Genomic DNA, 18688 nt, shown 5'->3' with positions numbered 1-18688 from the left:
GACTGCTGTAAGGCACCAAGATGGCATGGGAAAATGGTTTGATATCAAAGCTGGGGGTAGGGGGTTGACCCAGGGACCGAGAAGGAGGGTGTCACTCTTGGCCCAGTTCACACAAGTTGAAGAGGCATGCTCATAGGCTTGTTCACAGTTGACAAAGGACTGGACATGACCCTGGATGCTAATGAGGACAGTCACACATTAAAATGGCGTTCTTTAAACTAGCTTCCCACAGGGGGACACGAGGACACTTCCCAGCCAAGACAGGTGATGAGCAGAAGAAGTACCCAGGTAAGTGACAGGATAGTCCTGGGATCAGCAGGGTGGTGCATGCACCCATAGAAGGCCTTAAATGCCTCTACACTAATGCTCATAGTATGGGGAACAAGCAGGAGGAACTTGCCGTCCTGCAAACTAACACAAATCTGGAGATAGTGGGGCTAACTGAAACCTGGTGAGATTCAACCCACGATACAGGTGAGTTAGAATGGAGAGAAAAGGTGGCACTCTACATCAAAGAGCAATACACATTCTCAACAAACAGCACTGGGACAGAGGAGGGGTAGACTGAAGTGCTCTGGGTTAAAATACAAAGGGGTTGGGGGGAAAGGGACTTAGTGGTGGGTATCTACTATTGACCACCCAACCAGGGGGAAGAGCTGGACTTGGAATTCTCAGGTCAGCTTTAGGAGGCAGTTAAGTCAAGGGACATGGTCAACATGGATTACCTAAACTACCCAAATATTTGCTGGGAGGAACAGTCAGCCAGGTCTGACCACTCACGTAGGTTCCTAGCCAAAATACAGGACCCCTACCTAACCCAGGAGGTGGACAGTCCAAACAGGAGAAATGCCTTGCTGGACCTCGTCCTGGCCACAGGTGATGACCTGCTGAGGAGACTGAAGATTCTCAACCACCTGGGCAATAGCGATCATCGCCTACTGGAATTCACCAGCCAGCGCAGGTTGTCAAAGGCCTGCAGCAAGGCAGCAGCCCTAGACTTCAGGAGGGCCAATTTCAATGAGTTAAGGAGAATAGTAAGGGAGGCACTGAGGTCCCGGAGGGTAGGGGAGATGGGAGTCCAAGAGGAGTGGTTGTTCCTTAAGGAGATGATCCTCCGAGCCCAAAGGGTCACAGTCCCAATGTCAGTCAAAGGGGGCAAGAGTGCTCAAAAGCCCCCATGGCTCACCAAAGGCATTCAGGAATGTCTGAAAGCCAAAAAGGAGGTGTACACCAGAAGGAAGGGAGGGGCCATCACTGAGAAGGATTATACCTCCATTGCTCAAGAGAGGCTGTTAGGAAGGCTAAGGTGGAGACAGAACTAGGACTAGCGACCAGGATCAAAGATAACACAAAGTCCTTTTTTAAATACATAGGGAGTAAAAAGAAGGCACCGAGTAATATGGGGCCCCAGCAGGACACGCTTGGCAATCTGGTGGTTGCACCAGATGATAAAGCTGACCTCTTTAACAAATTTTTTGCCTCCATGTTGCTGAGCAGTGACTGGGACATCCCCCTCACTGGGATTCTGGATGGACTCAGGAGAAGCACAGCCAGGCCTAGGGTCAGAGGGGATCTAGTTAGGGAACTTCTGATGGGACTGAACGTGTTCAAATCAGCAGATGCAGATGATCTCCACCCCAGGGTGTTGAGGGAATTGGCAGAGGTCATTGCAGGCCCCCTGGCATGTCTTTACGAGCACTTGTGGTGCTCTGGCCAGGTGCAGGAAGACTGGAAAAGGGCAATTGTGGTCCCCATTTTCAAAAAAAGAATGGAAGAAGGACCCAGGAAACTACGCCTGTTAGTCTTACTTCAGAAGCACATCTGCAAGGGGAGACTATGCTTAGGGGCAACCAACACGGGTTCACTGGGGCAGGTCCTGTCAGACCAACCTGGTTGCCTTCTACGACCGGGTCACAAAATCCTTAGATGCAGGTGTTGCGGTGGACATAGTCTTTCTGGACTTTAGGAGGGCCTTTGACACTGTCTCTCATCCCATTCTCATTAAAAAATTAGGTGACTGTGATGTCAATGATTACACAGTCAGATGGGTCACAAATTGGCTGGATGGCCACACCCTGAGAGTGGTGGTGGGTGGGTCATTTTTGACCTGGAGGGATGGGGAAGTAGGGTCCCCCAGGGCTTGGTCCTTGGGCCCGCACTGTTCAACATCTTCATCAGCAACTTGGATGAGGGGGTGAAAAGCACCGTATTCAAATTTCAGATGACACTGAGATATGGGGAGAAGTGGGCATGATAGAAGGGAGGGACAGACTACAACTAGATCTGGAAAGGTTACAGGGGTGGGCGGATGAGAACAGGATGGGTTTCAGTACTGACAAGTGCAAGGTGATGCACCTGGGGAGGAATAACCAGAAGGTGGTTCTTCAGCTACAGGCTGGGGAACTCCCTTCTCATCAGCACAGAGGCAGAAAAGGATCTTGGAGTCATTATTGATTCCAAAATGAACATGGGCTGCCAATGTGGGGATGCGGTCAGGAAGGCTAACCGCACCTTGTCCACAGATGCACCACGAGCAGGTCCAAGGAGGTGATCCTCCCCCTCTAAGTGCAACATTGGTCAGGCTGCATTTGGAGTACTGCATCCAGTTCTGGGTGCTGCACTTCAGGAGGGATGTGGACAGCATTGAGAAGCTGGGCAGACCATACAAGGAGAGGCTCTGGGACCTGTACCTGTTTAGCCTTCACAAGAGAAGGCTGAGAGAGGATCTGGTGGCCAACTATAAACTTTCCGGGGGGACTAGAGGGGAACAGGATAGTCATATGTGACAGACTGAGAGAGGGGAAGACAGAATAATTCTGGATGAACTGTTTGGGGCCCTGTTTAGTGATGTTTGCCAGACAGGATGTCCAGCATTCCTCTGCCCTTAGTCCATTTCATATATGATGTGGTCCTCGCAAACTTCTCCCATCTGGAGTCCCAGAATAAGACATGCATGACTCTCTGGATTCTATGAATGACTTGGTTGGGGTGGGGAGGGGTGGAGATCAGTGTAGTATACAGCAACACCAACCTCATGAGAGCCATGCACCCCTCCATTGACAGGCAGCACACATGCAACAGCCCCAGTCTCTGTTTGACTTTGGCCTCAGTTCTCACATCCTCTGTCTAGTTAGTATTGGACTGAACTCCACCTTGAGTATTTTCACCCCTTCTTGGGGTGACAGAGACCCCAGGGCTGACAGGTGCCCAAGTCTGTCCAGTGCTAGGCAAGTGCTAGGCAAGTGCTTTTGCTCAGATTGAGCTTGGTTCCCCCCTCCCTCCCTTCACCCCCATTGTTCTGTATACCTGGCTGTGTTGTAACACTCTTTCAAGTGACCATATATCCCGGAATCCATGTAGGCCAGGACCCTCATTTCTTTCTGGCTGCTTCCAGGGATCTCTACTCCATTGATTCCAGAGTCCAGCCTGAGGCGCTGGACTTCTAGTTGTATAACATAAATAAATAGAATTGGGCAGAGTGGGCAGCCCTGCCAAATGCCCAACTCGGCTGCTGTCAGGGATGTCAGGAACCTGTTTACCAGCAACCTGCTTCTCATGTCAGTGTACAATGTCTTTATTCAGGTGATGAAAGTCAGGGGGACCCCCATCTTTAATTATGACTGCAAAGATAGGATGTGGTATGCAGAAGGGTGAGAATTCAGTGGTAGAATTGATGCTGACAACCTCCTGTGCTTGTGGGCATCAGCACTTGAATGAATTCAAAATAAGCTGCAGGTAGGGGTAAGCAAGGAGGAGGCTTAACTCTCAAGCTTCTAGAAATGGGCTAAACTACTCTGTGGATTGAGTTTAAGACTCAAACATTTGAAATAGATGGTTGGTGAGGTGGGGTTTATGAATAGCTTTTGAGTTACATCCTAACAATTTAGGGTGTGTACAAACGTTAACTGCACCTGGTCTATGATCATTCATTAGGTTGATCTAAATATAACATTTGTATGTACCCTTAAACCAAGGGTGGGCAATTATTTTGTCTGGAGGACCGCTTAATGATTTTTGGTGACCTGTCGAGGACTGCATGGGTAGCTCTGCACCTTGACAGGTACCCCATCCCCTGGTCACCATGTTGGGTTTGGTGACTCTAACCCTTTGCCACTCCCCTTGCCCCCCAGAAATAATCCTTTTGGAAGGGGACAGTTGCCATCTTGGAACCAGAAAAACCCAAATCATATACTAAAAGTCAAATACCTACTATAACATATTTTAATTTTATTACAAAAAAAATTGTCATGATTTATGTTTGCATACTGTATACAGAGGGCAATTCCATAATAACTGAAAAATAAAGTCTTACTCTTATATATTGTGTGCGGGGGGTGCCACATGGCACACAGTCCCTGCTGCCCCCACACTGGTGCTGGTGGCTGGCAGCATGCAGCTCTGTCCAGCACTGTGTGTGAGGGTGAGGAATGCACCCTGTCTGGCCCACCTTTAACACAGGGCCTCCACACAGAGTGAGTCAGCTGCCTTCCCTTCTCTCTGCCATGGAGGTCCTGGGACTCTGTTAGGAAGCAGGGGCCAGGAATCCCCTCCACTTCTGGTGGAGTCCCGGGACCTGCACAGCAGGAAGCAGGGAAGGCAGCCAGCTCCACCACAGAGCTAGACAGAAGTGGACCAGGCAGGCTGAGCTCCTCACCCCCATGGTCAGCACTGGCCAGAGCTATCTGCTGCCGGGCACCAGTGTCTGCATGGGATATGAGAACCCGGAGTGTCCTTGCCTGATGGTACTGCCAGCAGTGGGGGCTGTGCATCATGAGGGTGTGTGTGTGGGTGGGGGTTCCCACACCCTCTTCACCCTCTCTCACACCTACACCCTGCCCAGCCAAGCTCTATGCTCCTGCCCCTCCCAGGCACAGGCCATGCATTGCTGCCAACCCCAGCTTCATGCTTCCTGCTCCACCCAGCTGCAGCTCCCCCAGCTCTTGCTCCCACCCCTGCCATTTCCCTATCCATTCCTGGAGAGAAGAAGCCAAGCAGGTCCCCTGAAGGTAACTGCAGTAGTAGTAGCAGCAGCCTCACCTGGAAGCTCCTTCTGGCTGGGCTGGGCCCTTCCACACACAAGGGTGGGAGTAAAGCACAATAGGGTATGTTGCGGGGGGTATATGTGAGTGTGCCTCGCTCCCACCCTTGTGGGCGGAAGGGCTAGGCAGGGTACAATTTGTTGGTGGGTACCCACGGGCTGGATGAAAGTGCCTGGTGGGCCAGATCTGGCCTGTGGGCCATATTTTACCTGTCCTTCCCTTACACTTTGTTGTGTAGTTATCACCCCTCTGCAGGACACTATGTAGCAGCATGTTTCCTGCCAACTCCATGTGCTTTGCTGAGGAATAAGTTGCAGAAATAAAGGTCTGAAGTTAGGATAGATTTCAGCAGCAGACATCTTTTCTTGTTGTTAGCATAGTCCCATCTCACAGCTTTTAATCAAATTACTCATGTCTTTAGGGAACAGTCACAGATCTGCCAGTACTCTTATGGTTCTATTCACAATATGTTGTTGAGAGTTATTAATATTTGGAATGAAGTTTCTGATAAACAAAGAAATTCATCACCAATCTTTTCTTTTACTCCTTTTTGCTGCCACTTTCCCACATCCCTTTTGATTAATAGTGGATAAACAAACATTTATTTTAGCTACATTTTTAGAAATCTTATAAAAAAACCCACCATGCAGTCCACCATTATAAATTCCTTTGTTGTGCAAATAGTATTTGAAGGCTCTATTAATGTTGGGATTGTCAACAAAAATTGAAAATATGATGTAAGCTACAATCTAAAGTTGTCTAAGTATTGTCAATTAAAAATTAGTTCACTCCTCCCTTAAAAATTACCTATGTACTTTGGATATAGTGCAGATACTGAACACAGCTACCAGAGAAATATAACAAAACCATGTAAATATTGAACAACTGTAGCCAACAGACTTTGCAAGAGTGTAAATAGTTACCTGGAAGATGGCATAGAGTGGACCCTCAGCAAGTTTGCAGATGACATCAAGCTGGAGGGAGCAGTAGATATATTGGAGGGATTGAAAGGGACCTACACAAATTGGAAGATTGGGCCGAAAGGAATCTCATGAGTTTTGTTAAGGACAAGTGCAAAGTCCTGTAATTAGGACGGAACAATCCCATGCACTGGTACAGGCTGGGGGCTGACTGGCTGGGCAGCAGCTCTGCAGAAAAGAACCTGGAGGTTAAGTGGACAATAAGCTGATTATGAGCCAACAGTGTGCCCTTGTTACCAAGAAGACTAATGGCACACTGGGCTGCATTGGTAGGTGTGTTGCCAGTAGGTCCAGAGAAGTCATTATTCCTCTCTATTCAGTATTAGTGAAGCCACATCTAGAATACTGTGTTCAGTTTTGGGGTCCCCACTACAGAAAGGATGTGGACAAGTTGGAGAGAGTCCAGTGGAGGGTAAACAAAATGCTTCAGGGGCCAGGGAACATGACATATGAGGACATGCTGAGGGAACTTGGCTTATTCAGTCTAGAGAAGAGAAGACTGAGAGGGGATTTAATAGCAGCCTTCAACTACTTGAAGAGGGGTTTGAAAGAGGATGGAGCTAGACAGAATGGTGGCAGATGACAGAATAAGAAGCAACAGTCTTAAGTTGTGCAAGGGAAGTTTAGGTTAGATGTTAGAAAGAATTTTCTCACTAGGAGGGTAGTAAAATAGTGAAACGGGTTACCCAGAGAGGTGGTGAATCTCCATCCTTGGAAGTTTTTAAGACCCTGCTAGACAAAGCTTTGGCTGGAATGGTCTGGTTAGGGCTGGTCCTGCTTTGAGCAGGGGTTAGACTAGATAGCCTCCTGAGGTTGGACTAGATTAGGGTCCCTTTCAACCCTAATTTTCTATGCTTTATTAGGCAAAGATCATCCTTTTCTTTTTCCAGCTGTAACCTCCCTAGTTTTCATAATAATCCATGATTCTGTACATATAGTACAACACAGAGATAAGCTGCATTCATGGCATGATTAGCAGAGGTCAGTTTCAAAAGAAAAGCTGACCTAAAATAAATTATTACCAGCACAGGGCCAGACACTTGAAAGAACTTAGTGCCTATAGCAGGGTACTGCCAAATTTTACCAAAATTACTTACCCAAATTAGTCATCAGATTTTCATGGAAGCTGAGCACCTTTGGGAACCTGGCCTTTACTGAGGTCTGTAAATGGAAGCCTGGCTCCTTTACAGGTGCTGCAAACAGTAAAATCTTCCCCTATAAGTCCCATATGTGTCCATCAGCCTTGAAGTACTCAATATGGAAAAAACCTACTGAAATCAATAGAAGCATATCTGAAGGATGGACCTTTTCATTGGTCAGTAGCCATAATGGGTGATATCACATCATCTGTAATGCCACTGTTGGGATCTTGAATAATTATTTTTAAGCATACAAAGATACACGTTTCTCCAGTTGAAGGCAGTAGAATCTTTCCTACATTCAATGGTAGGACAGCTAACCAATGTTCAAATAATATTCTACTCAGCTGTCATAATTACTGGATGAGTAACCAAAATCAGATCTATAAAGATATTCTTATCTTTAAAAATACTCATATCAGAAAGAGGCCTGGCTAATATGAAATGATTATGAGTCAGAAACCATTAAAAACATATTTCTAAACTGGGTATAAGTCAGGACACAGTGGGCACGTCTACACATGCTGCTATGGCACCATTGTCACTACGCTGTCATTTAGCACTTCCTTTTAGAAGTATTAAAAGGTGGCACAGTAACAGCCTGTACTACACTGTACACACCACGCATGGATATTTTTAGGCACTCTGCTGCCATAGTGGTACGCTACAATGAGGGAGCTATGTTACAGCATAGCTGCAGTGTCATGTTTTTTTCCCGCGGATGCTACATCGCTGTAGGGAGTTGCTATGGCAACATAGAATCATAGAATCATAGAAGTCGGGTCAGAAGGGACCTTGTAGATCTTCAAGTCCGACCCCCTGCCTGGGCAGGAGAAAAAATTGGGTTCAAATGATCCCAGCCAGGTAGGCATCAAGCCTCTTCTTAAAGACCCTCAGGGTAGGAGCCAGCACCACTATTCTTGGAAGTTGGTTCCAGATCCTAGCCGCCCTGACTGTGAAGTAGTTCTTACAGATGTCCAATCTAAACCTACTCTCCAACAACTTGTGGTCATTATTCCTTGTTATGCCAGGGGGCCCTATAGAGACATGCCCACAGTAACAAAATGAAATTTGTTGCAGCTGTGCATTCATAGCAAGGTTCTAAAATTTTAGGCTAACAAACTGAGCACTTTTTAGACACTACTGGGAATTTTTGCTGATGCCCTAAGATTCAATCCACTGAAAACTTAAATAAACTTCATTCTTGACCCATCATGAAACAAATGACCTCCTTCCCTCCTCTTCTTCTCCTGAGTTCCACTTTTCCCAGATAATAATTTTATACTTTCAAAGATCCATGGGAGAATTTTTATATCTTCACTACAGAGCCAGACTCTTTAAAGGTCTCTATTTGCAATTAAATAAATTCTTCAAATAGACAATTGAAATTCTCAACTTTGCCAATTTGATGATGAATGGTTTCCATGGTGATGGACTCACAGCTTTCTGAAAAGGATTGATTCAACTTGATGGATAGGAGGATGAGTACATTTTAGAGTTATCACATTGACCTTTGAGAAGAAGCTGCTACCATGCCGCTAGTATTCAAGTTTAATTTTATAATCAAGACACTGACTATTTTGGCTGCTGTGGGCTCCTTTACTTGCTACACTCTGCCACTGCCATAAAACAAAAGATAATGTATTCTGTCAAGAGAATGAAATAATGCTGCTAGGTAATAGAGTTTGAAATGTTTACAAACCTATAAATGAAAACTGCTCCATTAATATGAATGAATATAATCAAATTCCTTCATGATAATTGCTACATGCATAATATTGCACAACAGAACTATTTTTAGCATATTAGTTACAGGTTTTACAGACTAGGAAAAACAGACTGTTCATAAGCATTAACTTCTGTTATGCAAAAGGATGTTCTTTCCTATCCTTTCATTAGGAGTTCAAGGCCCTATTCTTCAGGCATTTACTAGTGGCTGAATTTCATTTTAAATCAACTGTCTAGTGTAAAACTGATAGAAAACAATGCATTTGCATGTTTTAACTCATACTTGGTATTGAGGATGTTGATCAAGGGCAACCCCATTATGGTGGTGCTGTACCCCATGCACCACCATAATAATCAAGGGATGGGGACGTGATAGATACCTCTTTATTTCCTCATGTATAAAACTATTGTTTCTGCTGTACCTTCTCAATGTCATAATCCCTAAATTTCATGTTACAAATTTGGGCAAAAAGTTAGTGGAGCCCTGGCTTCATGTTTGCCTGTATTCAATTTAGCTTTGCATGGAGAAAATTATAAATACAACTGATCTAGAGGTTGGTCAGATTGCCACTTTGATTGATAAGGCTACAGACAGACATCACATTTTTCTCAGAATAAAACATTTCATCTAGGGAAAAAGTACAATTGTTTAAACTTCCATGTTGTTTGTCCTGGGATAAATCCTGAAAAGGGTCACAGGATAAAAAGTACAAACACCTTATCTTGGCACACTACAAATTGCATCTGAATGGTTACCCTGGGATTGCATCATTGAATCAATGGCAGGAAAAGTGGCAGGTACTCAGCCACTTGTTAAATTCTGAATAGAAGGGTGATGTGTGTACACATCAATCCCATGATATTTCTCTTCTAGGACAATCAGGCACAAGCTGTCCAGAGACGGATGCAGTGTTCATTCCTAGCCTAAGGGGTACAAGGAGACCAACTGTAATTCAAGTGCCTTATATGCTGCCCCACTGTCCATATCTCACAGATCTGTTCAACCAAATGATTTCCTTTTACATGGGACTTGAAGACGAGTTATAGATTAGTCCAAATCTTTACATGGCAAATACACAAGGGAGGAAAACACATTCATTAATACCATCAAGTGGAAAAAGAAAAAGAAAAAGAGGAAAGACTCTGTACCATGAGAAAAAGAGAATTTTAAAATAAGACAAAATCAAATAAGAGATTGAAAGACAATATCTAATTCATGAACTTTACTTCTCTTCATAAGTTGTAAGGACATGAATAATAGTTTCATGGTTTCATGAATTACTGTATCAGTATAAGACTATCATCTCTTGCTGGGTTATCAGTGTTGGAAACCTCTTCCACCCCAGGATTTCTGGATCTAAAATAACTATTAATGCATGGTCTAAAAGACCTACATCTCCTAGGTAGGTCTGTGCTGTGGAGTCAATGTATTGTGGAGGGGCTGGCTGGGGCACGAGAGTGCTTCAGTGTTGGGCTAGCCAGCAGGGAGCCCCTACACTGAAGCACCCTCATGCCTCAAGCAGCCTCATCGGCATCTATACTGGGTTCAGCTTCATATATACATTGTGGCAGAGTAAATAATGCTACCACAGGATAGGACTTGTGTTTTCAAGTAGCATCCTACAGCCACATTTATTAGTTTACTACAGCCTAAAAGGGCTGCACATGTAGACGATGAGATTGTGGCAGAGTACCTTTGCAGGTGCTCACCATTTGAGGGCTCTCACAGGCTCCAAGGGGAGCTGGTTTTGGAGAAGCAGCAGGGGAAACCATCCCCTGGTACCATTTAAAGGGTGAAGATGTGTGGCAGGGCACTGTGGGTGCCTGTCACTTTAAGACCAGAGCCAAGCAGCTAGCAGGTGCTTGATTGAGGCAGCCATTTTAGATCCCTGGCTACCTATATAAACAGCTCAGTTCCTGGCTGGTCAGTTAGGTAGCAACATTGCTTAGCTGTAAGGCTGAAGCTATTATCCTGGAGGTAGGGGAGGAGCTGTTGGGGATGGCTAGATGACTCCTGGTCTGGGGCTTGACCTAAAACTGCACAAGTGGGTGGCCTGGTGAGGCTCTCATCCCCCAGGAAATGCCAGGCCAGTGATCACCCTGGTGAAATGCAGGAAGGGGTGCCTTAACCCTAGCTCTCACCTTTGGGTGGGTTTGTGTATCATTGGAGGTAGTTGGGGCCAGGCATGGCTGAGGCCACCTGCCCCTGTGAGGGGTGTGAGACCCTGAGGAGGGAGAGTGGGGGCTAGGCATGGCTATGGCCACCTGAGCCCTGCAGGGTGCAAGACTTGAAGAAAAGTTAGTTGCAGCCAGGTATGACTATGGCTACCTAGTCCACTGGGGATGGAAGCCCCATGCCCTGAGTGGGGGTGGGGGGAAGAGATCTGGAGCCCCAAGTGAGGCGGGTGGAGATGAGTAGCACAATGACTTGCTGCTCTGGGGGGGTAGTGAGAGTCCCTGTGATACCCTGGTATACCAGTCATGGTGTCAGAGAAGAATGCCCTGGTGAGGGGTAGTCCCAGGAAGGGGGCAGAGATGAGTCCCAGTGAAGGGGGGGGCGGGGATCAGAGGGCTAAGAGCCCTATATATTTATTTATAAAGAGTTGCCCCTGGAAGGGGCCAGAGTAAGCTTAGACCTGGTCAGGTAATTGACTGGCCAGTACCCTGGTGAGGGTCATGGGAGAGGCCCAAAAGATGGTACATCTGCCACCCAAGGAATGGACTAGCTAAGCCTATGGCCTAGGGGCCTGCTCCAAGAGGGAGCAAGGCAGCATAAGTTGTTGATGGATGAAAGAGACCCTGTGAGAGAGGGTGGAGTGTGAGAGGCCCTAGTTAGAGGAGGGTGGTATGAATGTGTGTGTGACTGAAGCCTGCTGGTGCAGCCTAAGCCTGGTCCAGCTGCAGGCCAGGACCACTGTAACATCTGGATACCATCTGTGAGGCATGGGCTGCAGTGTAGGGGAGGTATGGAGCTGCAGATAGCACCCCCTAGCAGAAATGGGCATCATCCCACTTAATTAACATCATATTAATTACCAACAATGTGTGACAGGCAAGTCAGGTTGGTGGCATGCCCATAGGCAAGTGGAGAACCTAGTACTGTGGCTAGGTAGGGAGCCCCACTTTTTCACAGAGACTCTACCATGGAGCTAATTAGGCAATTCCACATCTTTTGTAGACATGCCTGGTAAGTCTGTAGGCAGAGTGATCAACCTGCATGTGACCTAACCCCAGAGTAGGACAGAACACCACTCTCAGCTGATGCAAGTCATAATATTTAAGATCATAGAGTGATTGGTTTGACTACAATTCAGAACTGAAAGTCCTGCCCTGACACACATACACAACCTTCTATGTAAGGGACAGGCAGAATTTGGCCATTTGACCAAAGCAATTTGGAACAAGGAATAATTTATATGTTCTGCAAAGCACCACAAATTGTAGAAATCAGTAACCACTATTACTCACACTTCTTTTTTTTTTTTTTTTTTTTAAATTAAGCCTGTGCGAAAGGAAAAATAGACTACTAGTAGTTTCTAATGTATGATTCACCTTCTCTTAACACCTGAAACACTGGTTAGGAAAAGCAGCAGGAAATATGACTGTTTATAACACTTAAGGTAACCACTTGTACAGCAATCAGCTTTTATGAATTCTGTCCTATTTTCTGTGTGGGTTTGTGTGCATGAAGCTGGACCCAAATGCATCAGGCACTGCACTCATGAACACACACTTTTATTTAAAATTGTTATAAGAATTATGGTGAGAAAGTAGCAGTTAATGTGTAAGAAATATGTCAGTGGGTTGGTGCTGAAGAATAAAATCTTGCCTTTATCTAAATCACAAAGAAACAGAAACCATCCAAAATTCCATTAAAAGCCACTCCAACAAACTCGGTCATGATCCTTAAGAAGCAGCACTGGGATTGCAAAAATTGCTAAAGCCCATTTAGACCTTTCAAACTCAGACTCCTATAAAGCATGATAATTGGTGTTGCTGGTTCCAAAACATCACGGGGAGCTGAACAGTTCTTTTTAAAACTTTGCGATAAATGCCAAGTAACAAACTGCAGAGAAAGAAAGGTGGGGGTAAGAGGGAATCCTCACATTGCATAATTCAAGATTACGAGGTACTGTATGTCCCAGACCATAACATTCTCCACCACCACTGATGAATTTGGCAGTGGGCAAAGGGGTAGGTAGGCAAGCACTGGGAGCATGAACATCCTGGGTATGGAGCCATGCTAAAATTTATGTTTCACATAGGAGTTGCACTGATGAGCCACTGAGTTTAACGAGTTCATTGCACATGCACTGCACAAGAGAAGGGATGTGCAATAGCCTCTCCCTGCATTACTGTCCAGGATTCACTAATCATCAGTGGTAATAGCAATGAGACAATACAATTACTCAGTAAGGCTGTTTATATATGATTATGAAATAATAAAGTATCTTGAGTTGCATTTGTTTGTGATCGGCTGCTGATGATGGTCAACCCACTTTAGGCTTGCAGGAGTTCATTTCTAATAGCTGAAAAAAAAAGGGGTAGTAATAGCTGTGGGACTTCGTTTGTGAAGCTGTTAATATATAGCTTATTGCTACCTATGGTAATAGTCCTCATGTTAATGAAAATTTAGCAGACAGGGTAAGGTTAGACAGCCTATTTAAGGTTTGTTTTCACAGATATAAATCTTAAAGTACCTTGGAACCTCAAAGGCTAGAACTAAATTTACTAAAGGGAATTGTCTGTTGTGGATTGAAAAGATTCATAGTCAGAAATATAATCACATAGCAGAGGTAGCATAGATCTTATAAGCAAGGAATTAGAGCAGTTACCTTCCAAGGCTTAGAAATTATTAACTATGAACCTCCTCCCTATCCTCCTGGGCCTCAAGAGCCTCTTTTCCCAGGTGAGCATGGGACGTAATTCCATGAATATTTCAATGACTTCGTATTTTGCATGAGGCATATAAAGATGACTGAGGAGATAGAATATGCAAACCTCTATCCAGGTGAGCTCCAGATCACCAGGTCAGGATGGTAACCATTCTCCCTCTTCCAAGATTTCTAGTAAAATCTAGGGAAGCTACTTCTATTTCTCCCCACCCCCACTTTCTCTTTTTAAAGCTTGGGGAAGGGAGGAAAACATCTAGACCAGCTCTCCTTTTCAGAATGAAATTACCCCCATTCCTCTACCCTACCCCTTACTGGAGATGAGCCTTCCCCTGTGAAGACATCTTAGGGGGTGAATATTGAACAGACAGGGTATAATTAGGCATATTATCCTTATAGATTTTTAAGATAAGAATAGACTATTACGATTGTTTAGTCTTGCATAACACAGGCCATAGAACTTCACCAGTAAAATCTGCATTCGAGGCATAACTGGCTAGTAATGCAGCATGGGCAAAAACAGTGGTCAGAGGTTGTCACTGCCTTTTTTCACCACGTGTGTGTCACAGGGCACTAAGGTGCCTGCTCCTAGAATAGCAGAAACTGCCTGGGGAGAGCCCAAAGAGACAGACAGAAGCCCAGGTGCAGGTTACCAGGGCAACAGGCTAGCGGGCAAATTAGCCTGCACCTGGTCAGCTAACCAGAGGAGGCAGGGCCCTGGGCCCATATAAACCCCAGGCTGGAACTAGGGAAGGCAGTTCTCTGCTAGCAGCTAAGGGGGAAGGAGCCCTCCTAGAGGAAGTGAAGTGAAGTGAAGTGAAGTGACTGTAAGTTCTGCTCCTGGTCATGTTAAAGGGCAGAGCACACCTTGAGCAGTTTGAATTATGGTATAGCCTAGGGGCTTGCATTTTGGACTTTTGTTTATAACAAGGGTGGTTTGGGCTGAGGCTATTGGGGAAGGAGGAGGCCTCATTAAGGGGCCCACTACAGTGTGGGGACCCCGGCGCCAGAGAGGGTGCAGTGTTCGGGGGTGAACAGACCCCAGTGCCAGAGGGCCACAGAGAGTCCAGAGTCAGGGTGGGTGCAGAGACTGAGATGGGGCTGCGGAGAACCCAGTGCCCGGGGGCGCAGAGACTGAGATGAGGTTGCAGAGAGCCCCTTGACAATGCGAGGACCAAGTGAAACCAAGGCCTCAGAGGGATGCTGTGTCAATGACATCTGCAAGGCTTGGGGCATGGTAAAGGGGTGGTTTGTAGCTATGCATGTAGCCCATAAGGCTGGGGTTGTCCTGAGAAGTCCATTTTGAAACAGGACCCACAAGGGGTCTGGGAACCCATGGGGTTTAGTGGAGGCTATCAGGACTGTGTCCAACCAGACTTGAAGGCAGACTCCCTATTTATTTTAATTACATCAAGACATGGTGGACGAGAAAAGAGGGTGCCCATCAGGCCAAATTGGCAGAGTCAAGGGGCCCTAGGGGTAACACAGCCATCCTTGGCACCCTGTCATAGGATGGGGTCCCCAAGAGCCATTTAAGCAATGATTTCTTGTGGCAAAAAAGGATCTGCCATCACGGGTGGATCTAGGATTCCAAAAACGGGGATTCATATTATCAAATGTAACAACACACATCTTTCCCTAGTTAAAAAGACATTAGAATCTTCACTAATAAATAGTGGCCTACAGCCATATTATTCAATTTAAGATTGAAGCAAAAATCCTAACTTTATTGGAATGTGCATTAATTATTTCATACATCTTGTATAAAAACCACTACAAACTAGGCAAAATTAATCCAAAAATGTGGTTTCATTAGTCCTGGAGTTACTGTAGTTACATGTATGTCTCTCTTTTAGATTCACAAAACAAAAATGAAAGTTTCTTAAGTATCTTGACAGTGCTCAATTGAAAGTGACTGTCACACCTGAGCTAATGCTCACCTGAGTTAGTATTTCCACAGCTGAGTTAGTTTTTACTTAGAGATAAAAAAACAGTCTGCAGGTCTGTAGAATGGGATCTACATTATTATGAACAACTAACAGACAGCAGCATTACAGAAATAAGGATAGCTGGAGTAGTGGAACCAGTAACGACCATTTAAAAGGAAAGAAGGTCATTAATGCCTATGGAATTAAGAGTTTAGAAGGAATCAAGCAAATTATAATGAGTCATTAAGTCATACAGTCACAGAATCATAGAAAATTAGGACCTCAGGAGGTCATCTAATCCATTCCCCTATTCAAAGCAGGACCATCCCAACTAGATCGTATCAGTCAAGGCTTTATCTACCTGGGCCTTAAAAACCTCTAAGGATAGAGATTCCACAACTTCTCTGGGTAACCTGTTCCAGTGTTTTACTACCCTCCTAGTAGAAGACTTTTTTCCTAATATCTATCCTAAGCTTCCCTCGCACAACTTCAAATCATTGCTCCTTGTTCTTTCATCTGTCACCACTGAGAACAGTCTAGTTCCATCCCCTTTGTAACCATCCTTCAGGTAGCTGAAGCTACTATCAAATCCCCCCTCAGTCTTCTCCAGGCTAAATAACACCTGTTCCCTCAGCCTTTCCTCATAAGTCATGTTTACCAGCCTTCTAGCCATTTTCATTGTTCTCTGATGGACTTTCTCCAAATTGTCCACATCCTTTCTGTAATGGGGGACCCAAAACAGTACTTCAGATGTATCTTTGCCAGTGGTGAAAAGAAGGGAAGAATTATTTCCCTTGATCTGCTGGCAACACTCCTACTAATACAGTCCAGGATGCTTTTAGTCTTCTTCACAACAAGGCCAATATTCAGCTTATTGTCCACTCTAACCCCCAGGTCCTTTTCTACAGAGCTGCTGCTTAGTTAGTTGATCCCCACTCTGTACCAGTGCATGGAATTGTTCCATTCTCAGTGCAGGACTTTGCACTTGCCCTTATTGAACTTCATGGGATTTCTTTGGTCTAGGCCTCCAATTTTTCTAGTTCTCTTTTAATCCTAGCCCTACCCTCCCGTATATCTACTACTGCACCCAGTTTGGTATCATCTGAAAACTTGCTGAGGGTGCACATCATCCCATTTTCCAGATTGTTGATGAAGATATTAAATAAAACTGCCCCCAGGACTGACCCCCAGGGCACTTTGGTTGAGATGGCTGCCAACTAGACATCAAGCCATTGATTACTACCCTTTGAGCATGGCAATCCAGCCAGTTTTCTATCCACTTTACAGTCCGTTCATCCAACACATACTTCCTTAGCTTAGTTGACTTATTCTTGCAACTGACTTCCTTACTACTGTCTGAATAGAAGTGCTGCTGCCAGTGCTAGGTAGGGCTTTAAACTTTGGGTGGATGAAGAATCAAAGGAGATGCATGTACACCAGTGCACCCTACCCAAAATTTTCCCCTATATGCCATTCCTCCTCATTCCCACAGCAGTGAACTACTGTCCATGACTTCTACAACATGCACTGCTACTGCTGCTCTTCCCTCTCCCTGCCTCCACTATCAAAGGTGGGGCTCGAGTTGGAACCACTATAGCAAAGGTGCAGGGCATGGGGGAATGGTGTATTGGCAGTGAGGATGAAGAGCTCCCAACCCTAAGGCAGCACCTGGGGCTCTTGCTTCACTTGCCCACTTATCAATACACAACTGCTCTTCAAGAACCCTTAAACTTCTTTTTAAACCAATACTATATCTTTTAGAAGATTATCCAAGTTTGCAAGTTTGAAAAAATATCCAAACTTGAAAAGACTTCAAAGTTTCTACTATGGGTACATTTAGATCTTCACTGCATTTGGTCAATGACCATGTGGCTTACTTTTAACTGCGAGATTGCAGATCAGGAGTGGCATGCACAGATATTCGCTAGTCCCAACAGCTGCATGGAGAACGCAGTGTAACTGGGTGGGCAGAGGGGAAGGTGGGACAGTGGTGGGCAGTCTAGCAAGTTTGGGGGGGTGGGTGATGGAATCGGGGGGGGATGACCAATCTGTGAGGGGGGGTTGGTGGGTCTGCAGGGGTTTTCCTCCCTAGGAATGGGGAGTCAGGGAACCGAAGATAGCCCACTCAAGAGCAGGGGGCGTAGAAAGAGGTTTGAGTTAAGTGGCTGGGCTTTCCCAGTCCTGAGGCTATGCTCCATAAATGTACAGATATTTGATAGACTGGGTTAACCCAAACAAGATCTAAGTTAGTTCATCTACTTGGTCAATGATCATGAAGCTTACTCAGGTGAATTAACTTAGATCAGTCCCACCATGTTTTGGTCTGCTTTATAACCCTTGAATTTCTGTACAGATTGGCATTTAAATTAACCTAACCTTAGTTAGATTGATCTAACTATAACATCTGTAAGTATCCCATGTGTCTTTTTCCCTCCAGAATTAAAGTCATCAATGGCCCCATGTAGTTTCTTGTAGCATACCATCAAGTCACCTTTTAACTTTCTCTTGTATAAACTAAACTGAGCTTTTCAGTTTAGTGTCCAAGGCATGTTCTCTAGAGCTTGCGTTACTCTCATGGATTTCACTGAAGTTCTTTCCAAAACTGGACACAGGAACTCAATATTTGTCTCAAGGTTGCATACTAGTGTAGCAAAACCCCCAGTTTTTCATTTTCTTTCTTTTTTTTAATGCATTCCCTCCCCTTCCCCAACCAATTCTGACTTTGTCTCTCCCTCTCTGTTCCCTATAGATAAGTATAAATGAGCTAATACATAGGATAAGTTTCAGCAGTTTATTTTGGTATCAAGTTTTATTTGTTTCGTTTTTTTCTCCTTCTTTATACTGTATAATTATTATGTTTATATTTATTTTTACTGTTTTATATTACTGTTTTACTGGTACTATATGATTTAGGCCTACATATGTAAGTTAGCATAAGTCATGTCAAGCCTGGTTGTGTAACCCATGACTCACACCTACCCC

This window comes from Crocodylus porosus, unplaced genomic scaffold, assembly GCF_001723895.1.
Source record: "Crocodylus porosus isolate Cpor-Errol unplaced genomic scaffold, CroPor_comp1, whole genome shotgun sequence".
In the NCBI taxonomy this organism is placed as follows: Eukaryota; Metazoa; Chordata; order Crocodylia; family Crocodylidae; genus Crocodylus; species Crocodylus porosus.
Note: the sequence above shows the minus strand (reverse complement) of the source record.